This window comes from Procambarus clarkii, unplaced genomic scaffold (assembly GCF_040958095.1).
Source record: "Procambarus clarkii isolate CNS0578487 unplaced genomic scaffold, FALCON_Pclarkii_2.0 HiC_scaffold_720, whole genome shotgun sequence".
Lineage (NCBI taxonomy): Eukaryota > Metazoa > Arthropoda > Malacostraca > Decapoda > Cambaridae > Procambarus > Procambarus clarkii.
Genome location: NW_027189753.1, coordinates 71241 through 78488, shown reverse-complemented (window position 1 = coordinate 78488; position 7248 = coordinate 71241). Strand labels below are relative to the sequence as shown.

General features: G+C 32.5%; 1 long non-coding RNA gene across 1 annotated transcript; it reads left to right on the top strand.

Annotated features, from left to right (window-relative positions):
* The first annotated feature begins 5751 nt into the window (after nucleotides 1-5751).
* Nucleotides 5752-7248, top strand: LOC138361774 (uncharacterized). The gene is made up of 3 exons (XR_011227175.1): nucleotides 5752-6526; nucleotides 6666-6794; nucleotides 7176-7248. It is a non-coding gene; the product is annotated as an uncharacterized lncRNA (long non-coding RNA).

The window sequence follows — 7248 nt, the reverse complement described above, 5'->3', positions numbered from 1 at the left end:
CGCAACCATTAAGAAAGTGGAAACATTTTGTTGCTGTTTGGCGCTCTCGGCGAGTGATCTGCATAGTTTTTTATTTGGTGTTGATACTCCTTATGCTTGGGCGGCATTTTATAGGTATGCTCTGATAGACAATTTCATTGCGAACACAGTGATACCAAATTTAAATACGTGCGCCTTCAATTATTGTCAGGACAGTCAAAAGAGTGTACACTTTTTCGGTCTTACCGCGTAGGCGCGCGAAGTGCCGAAAGCATCTGGGGTATTGTTTTTTTTTGAGCGCCGAGAGCGCGAAAGTGTTAACTAAAATGTTCCTGATTTTCCGTTTATATTACCGATGGAAGATGTACATCTTCCATCGGTAATATAAACGGAAAATCAGGAACATTTTAGTTAATTCTAATGAAAACACATTGATTTTTATAATTTGTATTGGAAACAACATTGTCATATGTCTTTTCATGGATCTAAATAGTACGAAACCTCGCTTTATGATTCGAAGTTAAAATCCACAAATTTGGTATAATAGTGACTTTTTTCGTTTTTCATGTAGTTTGATATTACGTAAATATATTCATTTTTCCAATATTTCGATACTATTTCATGTGGTATCACGATATGTGATTTGGCCTTCAAATCTCAGAATTTCGCATAATATTGCATTTTAAGTAAGTTTTCTTGCATTTTGTTTCGTACGAGAAATCATCGAATTTAGCAATATTTTGACGTTTATCATTCCCTTTTCCTTTGTGTGATTTAATCAAAATATCATCAAATTAGGCAATATTTTGCCGTTTTTCCTCGTTTTTGTGAATTTTCAGTTTATTAGTATTAACTCAATAAATATACAATTAAAATGATGCAAACACATAATTGATTAGATTATAACCTTAAATACTTCATTTTCAATCATATATTTGTTTCTCTTTAAAATACTGAGTAAGATATTGAAAAGGGGGAGAAGTTCTGTTTTATTGCATATATCGACGTTTCAGCCGGATTAGAGCGGTTTTACGTGTACATCTTCCATCGGTAATATAAACGGAAAATCAGGAACATTTTAGTTAATTCTAATGAAAACACATTGATTTTTATAATTTGTATTGGAAACAACATTGTCATATGTCTTTTCATGGATCTAAATAGTACGAAACCTCGCTTTATGATTCGAAGTTAAAATCCTCAAATTTGGTAAAATAGTGACTTTTTTTCACGTTTTTCATGTAGTTTGATATTACGTATATATATTCATTTTTACCAATATTTCGATACTAATTCATGTAGTGTCACGATATGTGATTTGGCCTTCAAATCTCAGAATTTCGCATAATATTGCATTTTAAGCAAGTTTTCTTGCATTTTGTTTCGTATGAGAAATCATCGAATTTAGCAATATTTTGACGTTTATCATTACCTTTTCCTTTATGTGATTTAATCAAAATATCATCGAATTAGGCAATATTTTGCCGTTTTTCCACGTTTTTGTGAATTTTCAGTTTATTAGTATTAATTCATTAAATATACAATAAAAATGATGCAAACACATAATTGATTAGATAGTAACCTTAAATACTTCATTTTCAATCATCTATTTGTTTCTCGTTAAAATACTGAGTAAGATATTGAAAAGGGGAGAAGTTCGGTTTTTATTGCATATATCGACGTTTCAGCCGGAATAGAGCGGTTTTACGTGTACATCTTCCATCGGTAATATAAACGGAAAATCAGGAACATTTTAGTTAATTCTAATGAAAACACATTGATTTTTATAATTTGTATTGGAAACAACATTGTCATATGTCTTTTCATGGATCTAAATAGTACGAAACCTCGCTTTATGATTCGAAGTTAAAATCCACAAATTTGGTATAATAGTGACTTTTTTCGTTTTTCATGTAGTTTGATATTACGTAAATATATTCATTTTTCCAATATTTCGATACTATTTCATGTAGTATCACGATATGTGATTTGGCCTTCAAATCTCAGAATTTCGCAATATTATGCGAAATTCTGAGATTTGAAGGCCAAATCACATATCGTGATACTACATGAAATAGTATCGAAATATTGGTAAAAATGAATATATTTACGTAATATCAAACTACATGAAAAACCTGAAAAAAGTCACGATTATACCAAATTTGAGGATTTTAACTTCGAATCATAAAGCGAGGTTTCGTACTATTTAGATCCATGAAAAGACATATGACAATGTTGTTTCCAATACAAATTATAAAAATCAATGTGTTTTCATTAGAATTAACTAAAATGTTCCTGATTTTCCGTTTATATTACCGATGGAAGATGTCCACGTAAAACCGCTCTAATCCGGCTGAAACGTCGATATATGCAATAAAAACAGAACTTCTCCCCTTTTCAATATCTTAATCAGTATTTTAAAGAGAAACAAATAAATGATTGAAAATGAAGTATTTAAGGTTATAATCTAATCAATTATGTGTTTGCATCATTTTTATTGTATATTTATTGAGTTAATACTAATAAACTGAAAATTCACAAAAACGTGGAAAAACGGCAAAATATTGCCTAATTCGATGATATTTTGATTAAATGACATGAAGGAAAAGGGAATGATAAACGTCAAAATATTGCTAAATTCGATGATTTCTCGTACGAAACAAAATGCAAGAAAACTTGCTTAAAATGCAATATTATGCGAAATTCTGAGATTTGAAGGCCAAATCACAGATCGTGATACTACATGAAATAGTATCGAAATATTGGGAAAAATTAATATATATACGTAATATCAAACTACATGAAAAACGTGAAAAAAGTCACTATTATACCAAATTTGAGGATTTTAAATTCGAATCATAAAGCGAGGTTTCGTACTATTTAGATCCATGAAAAGACATATGACAATGTTGTTTCCAATACAAATTATAAAAATCAATGTGTTTTCATTAGAATTAACTAAAATGTTCCTGATTTTCCGTTTATATTACCGATGGAAGATGTACACGCAAAACCCTTCTATTCCGGCTGAAACGTCGATATATGCAATAAAAACCGAACTTCTCCCCTTTTCAATATCTTACTCAGTATTTAAAAGAGAAACAAATAGATGATTGAAAATGAAGTAATTAAGGTTACAATCTAATCAATTATGTGTTTGCATCATTTTTATTGTATATTTATTGAGTTAATACTAATAAACTGAAAATTCACAAAAACGTGGAAAAACGGCAAAATATTGCCTAATTCGATGATATTTTGATTAAATCACATAAAGGAAAAGAGAAATAAAATAAAGGGAAAAGGGAAAAAAAATAAACGTCAAAATATTGCTAAATTCGATGATTTCTGGTACGAAACAAAATGCAAGAAAACTTGCTTAAAATGCAATATTATGCGAAATTCTGAGATTCGAAGGCCAAATCACATATCGTGATACTACATGAAATAGTATCGAAATATAGGTAAAAATGAATATATTTACGTAATATCAAACTACATGAAAAACGTGAAAAAGTCAATATTTAACTATATTTGAGGATTTTAACTTCAAATCATAGAGCGAGGTTTCGTATTATTTAGATCCAAGAAAAGACATATGAAAATGTTGTTTCCAATACAAATGATAAAAATCAATGTATTTTCATTAGTGTTAACTAAAATGTTCCTGATTTTCCGTTTATATTACCGATGGAAGATGTACACGAAAATCGCTCTATTCCGGCTGAAACGTCGATATATGCAATAAAAACAGAACTTCTCCCCTTTTCAATATCTTACTCAGTATTTTAACGAGAAACTAATAGTTGATTGAAAATGAAGTATTTAAGGTTATTATCTAATCAATTATGTGTTTGCCTCATTTTTATCGTATATATAATGAATTAATACCCATAGACTGAAAATTCACAAAAACGAGGAAAAATGGCAAAATATTGCCTAATTCGATCATATTTTGTTTAAATCAAACAAAGGAAAAGGGGATGATAAACGTCAAAATATTGCTAAATTCGATGATTTCTCGTACGAAACAAAATGCAAGAAAACTTGCTTAAAATGCAATATTGTGCGAAATTCTGAGATTTGAAGGCCAAATCACATATCGTTATACTACATGAAATAGAATCGAAATATTGGTAAAAATGAATGTATTTACGTAGTATCAAACTACATGAAAAACTTGAAAAAAAAGTAACTATTTAACCATATTTGAGGATTTTAACTTCAAATCATAGAGCGAGGTTTCGTATTATTTAGATCCAAGAAAAGACATATGAAAATGTTGTTTCCAATACAAATGATAAAAATCAATGTATTTTCAATAGTATTAACACTTTCGCGCTTTATATTAGAGATAACTCGTCACTGGTTTTTCTTACGATTCCGCATAACTGCCTACTTTTCTCGTCAATCGAAAAAATATTTCTATAAATTCCATTTTTAAACTGAAATGGATGGGGATACTTTTGTTTTGTAGAGAATTTATTTGCGAATTTTTTTGGTACCAGAATGAATATTATATCACATAAACTTCTATGAGTAAAAAAAAAAATACACAAAGTATGTTTGGGGGTGTGGCGAGCGTGTGGCAGTGGGTTCCCCTTTAGCCGTTGATATATCCAACACGTGGGAAATATTTGTATGTGTTATGTATATGTCTGTGTAGGGAATTTTACTGCGATCACTGTCATACAAATTATAAAATGTTTCAACAAGTATAAACATGACAAACATCAAACGAACAAAAACAATGCGTTCGTTTCTGCCGCGAACGCATACTGAGCGACGTGGTTCTATATTTGGCGCTTCTCTTACACATGCTTTGTACCAATGTTTACAGTTCATCTTATAGGAAATTTTATTGCGAACACATTGGTATAAAAAAGAAATACGTACATAGAAAAGTAGGGTCAGGAAACGTATAAACTTTCCAAGCATGATTTCCCCCCGGTGTTTTCGCCAGTGCGCTCGCGGCTAACTACTCTCCACTTCACACACTGTTGCGGGTGGGCAATTACCTATATTAAACATTCATATGCATATGTCCGTGTAGAGAATTTTATTGCGATTCCAATGATACCAAAATTAGCGATGTAGGACAACTGTAGGCTTCGCAACCATTAAGAAAGTGGAAACATTTTGTTGCTGTTTGGCGCTCTCGGCGAGTGATCTGCATAGTTTTTTATTTGGTGTTGATACTCCTTATGCTTGGGCGGCATTTTATAGGTATGCTCTGATAGACAATTTCATTGCGAACACAGTGATACCAAATTTAAATACGTGCGCCTTCAATTATTGTCAGGACAGTCAAAAGAGTGTACACTTTTTCGGTCTTACCGCGTAGGCGCGCGAAGTGCCGAAAGCATCTGGGGTATTGTTTTTTTTTGAGCGCCGAGAGCGCGAAAGTGTTAACTAAAATGTTCCTGATTTTCCGTTTATATTACCGATGGAAGATGTACATCTTCCATCGGTAATATAAACGGAAAATCAGGAACATTTTAGTTAATTCTAATGAAAACACATTGATTTTTATAATTTGTATTGGAAACAACATTGTCATATGTCTTTTCATGGATCTAAATAGTACGAAACCTCGCTTTATGATTCGAAGTTAAAATCCACAAATTTGGTATAATAGTGACTTTTTTCGTTTTTCATGTAGTTTGATATTACGTAAATATATTCATTTTTCCAATATTTCGATACTATTTCATGTAGTATCACGATATGTGATTTGGCCTTCAAATCTCAGAATTTCGCATAATATTGCATTTTAAGGTGGCGTTATAATTGTTTGGCCGAAAAAATTCGGCCAAACACGAAAAATTTATAAAAATACTACAACGTTCTGGCAACACCGTGGTGCAAACCGTTTAATGTTATGATAATAAATAACGTAATTAGAGCAAATTTTCCAGCCGCAATTGCCCGAAATCTGGTCCTCGCGGCTCGGGTGCGCCGTAGGGTGATGCGTCATACGTTGTAAGCGTCTAGTATTTCGCAATAGAGTGGAGAATATCTTGTTATGCATATACAAATTATAAACACACTCGCTGGCAACTGTCTTCTGTGAGAGGGAGGGGCTATAATCCGATTACTCTGGCTTAGTCACCCTCTCAGTGTCTGTGCCGGCGGTCGCATGCCTGACGCGCTCGCACAGATCGTATTTTCTTGCATATACTGCACAATGGATATAGTATCGGACAAGAAGAAAGCTCTAAAGGCAAGAGCTCTACGCGTTAGCCAAGTAAAGAAGGAGCGTAAAGCCACACTGAGGCAAAACAAGAGTTCCCTTGAGTGAAGAGAGAGGGCAGCCTCCCGCCCCCACAACACACTACCTCGCCTCACACCCAGGCACCCACACCTCCTGTGGCACCTGCCACACCTCTGTGGCACCTGCCACACCTCCTGCTGCACCTGCCACACCACCTGCGGCACCTGCCACACCACCGGCGGCACCTGCCACTCAAGATCTTAGACCTGCAACTCAAGACGTTCTCCCTCTTGATGTTGCAAGATGTTGCATATTTCAGACCAATTATATTAGGTTAGTATGTATTATGTTTTATATCTTGATACTATATCATAAATAATTGTAAATATAAAGCTGCTGTCTTTTTTTTTATTTTTTTTTATTTTTTTTTTTATTTTTTTTTTTAATAATTTTTTTTTTTTTTTTTTATCAGGCGATCTTCATGGAACTTACACACCTTACTGAAGGAATGCCAATCTACAAGGGTGGTAATTTTGATTGAAATTGGTAGTTCATCAACCTCAGCCAAAGGTGGCTGAACTTTGACCTTCATTTTTTACAGGTAACTAATTTGCAACTATATGGTTGAATAACTTTTTTATTTATTATTCAATTTACATGGAACTTGCACATTATATGTAGAGTCTGTGCCTCTAAAAACTCAAGTTATATATTTCCCCTAAGATCATTTATTGATTTTATATATATTTATAAACATCATTTTGTTGCATAATTTTTTGGGTGAACTTTGAAAATTTGTATTATTGCACTAAATAGGTTTGGGATAATAATGCCACTAGACAACCTTTATTATATAGTATTGTGATAGCTGAGTATCATAGAAATAATATCAGTTGATATTTGTATTTGTTATATCAACTTTAAAACATGTAAAAAAATGGTTAAAAAAAGTTTTTTTTTTTTTTTCTCCCTCTCTATTTAGGCTGCGATGCTGAAACTTGGACCACTTGCAGCCCTCTTCACGTGTAACACGTCAATAAATTTTCATTGCACTA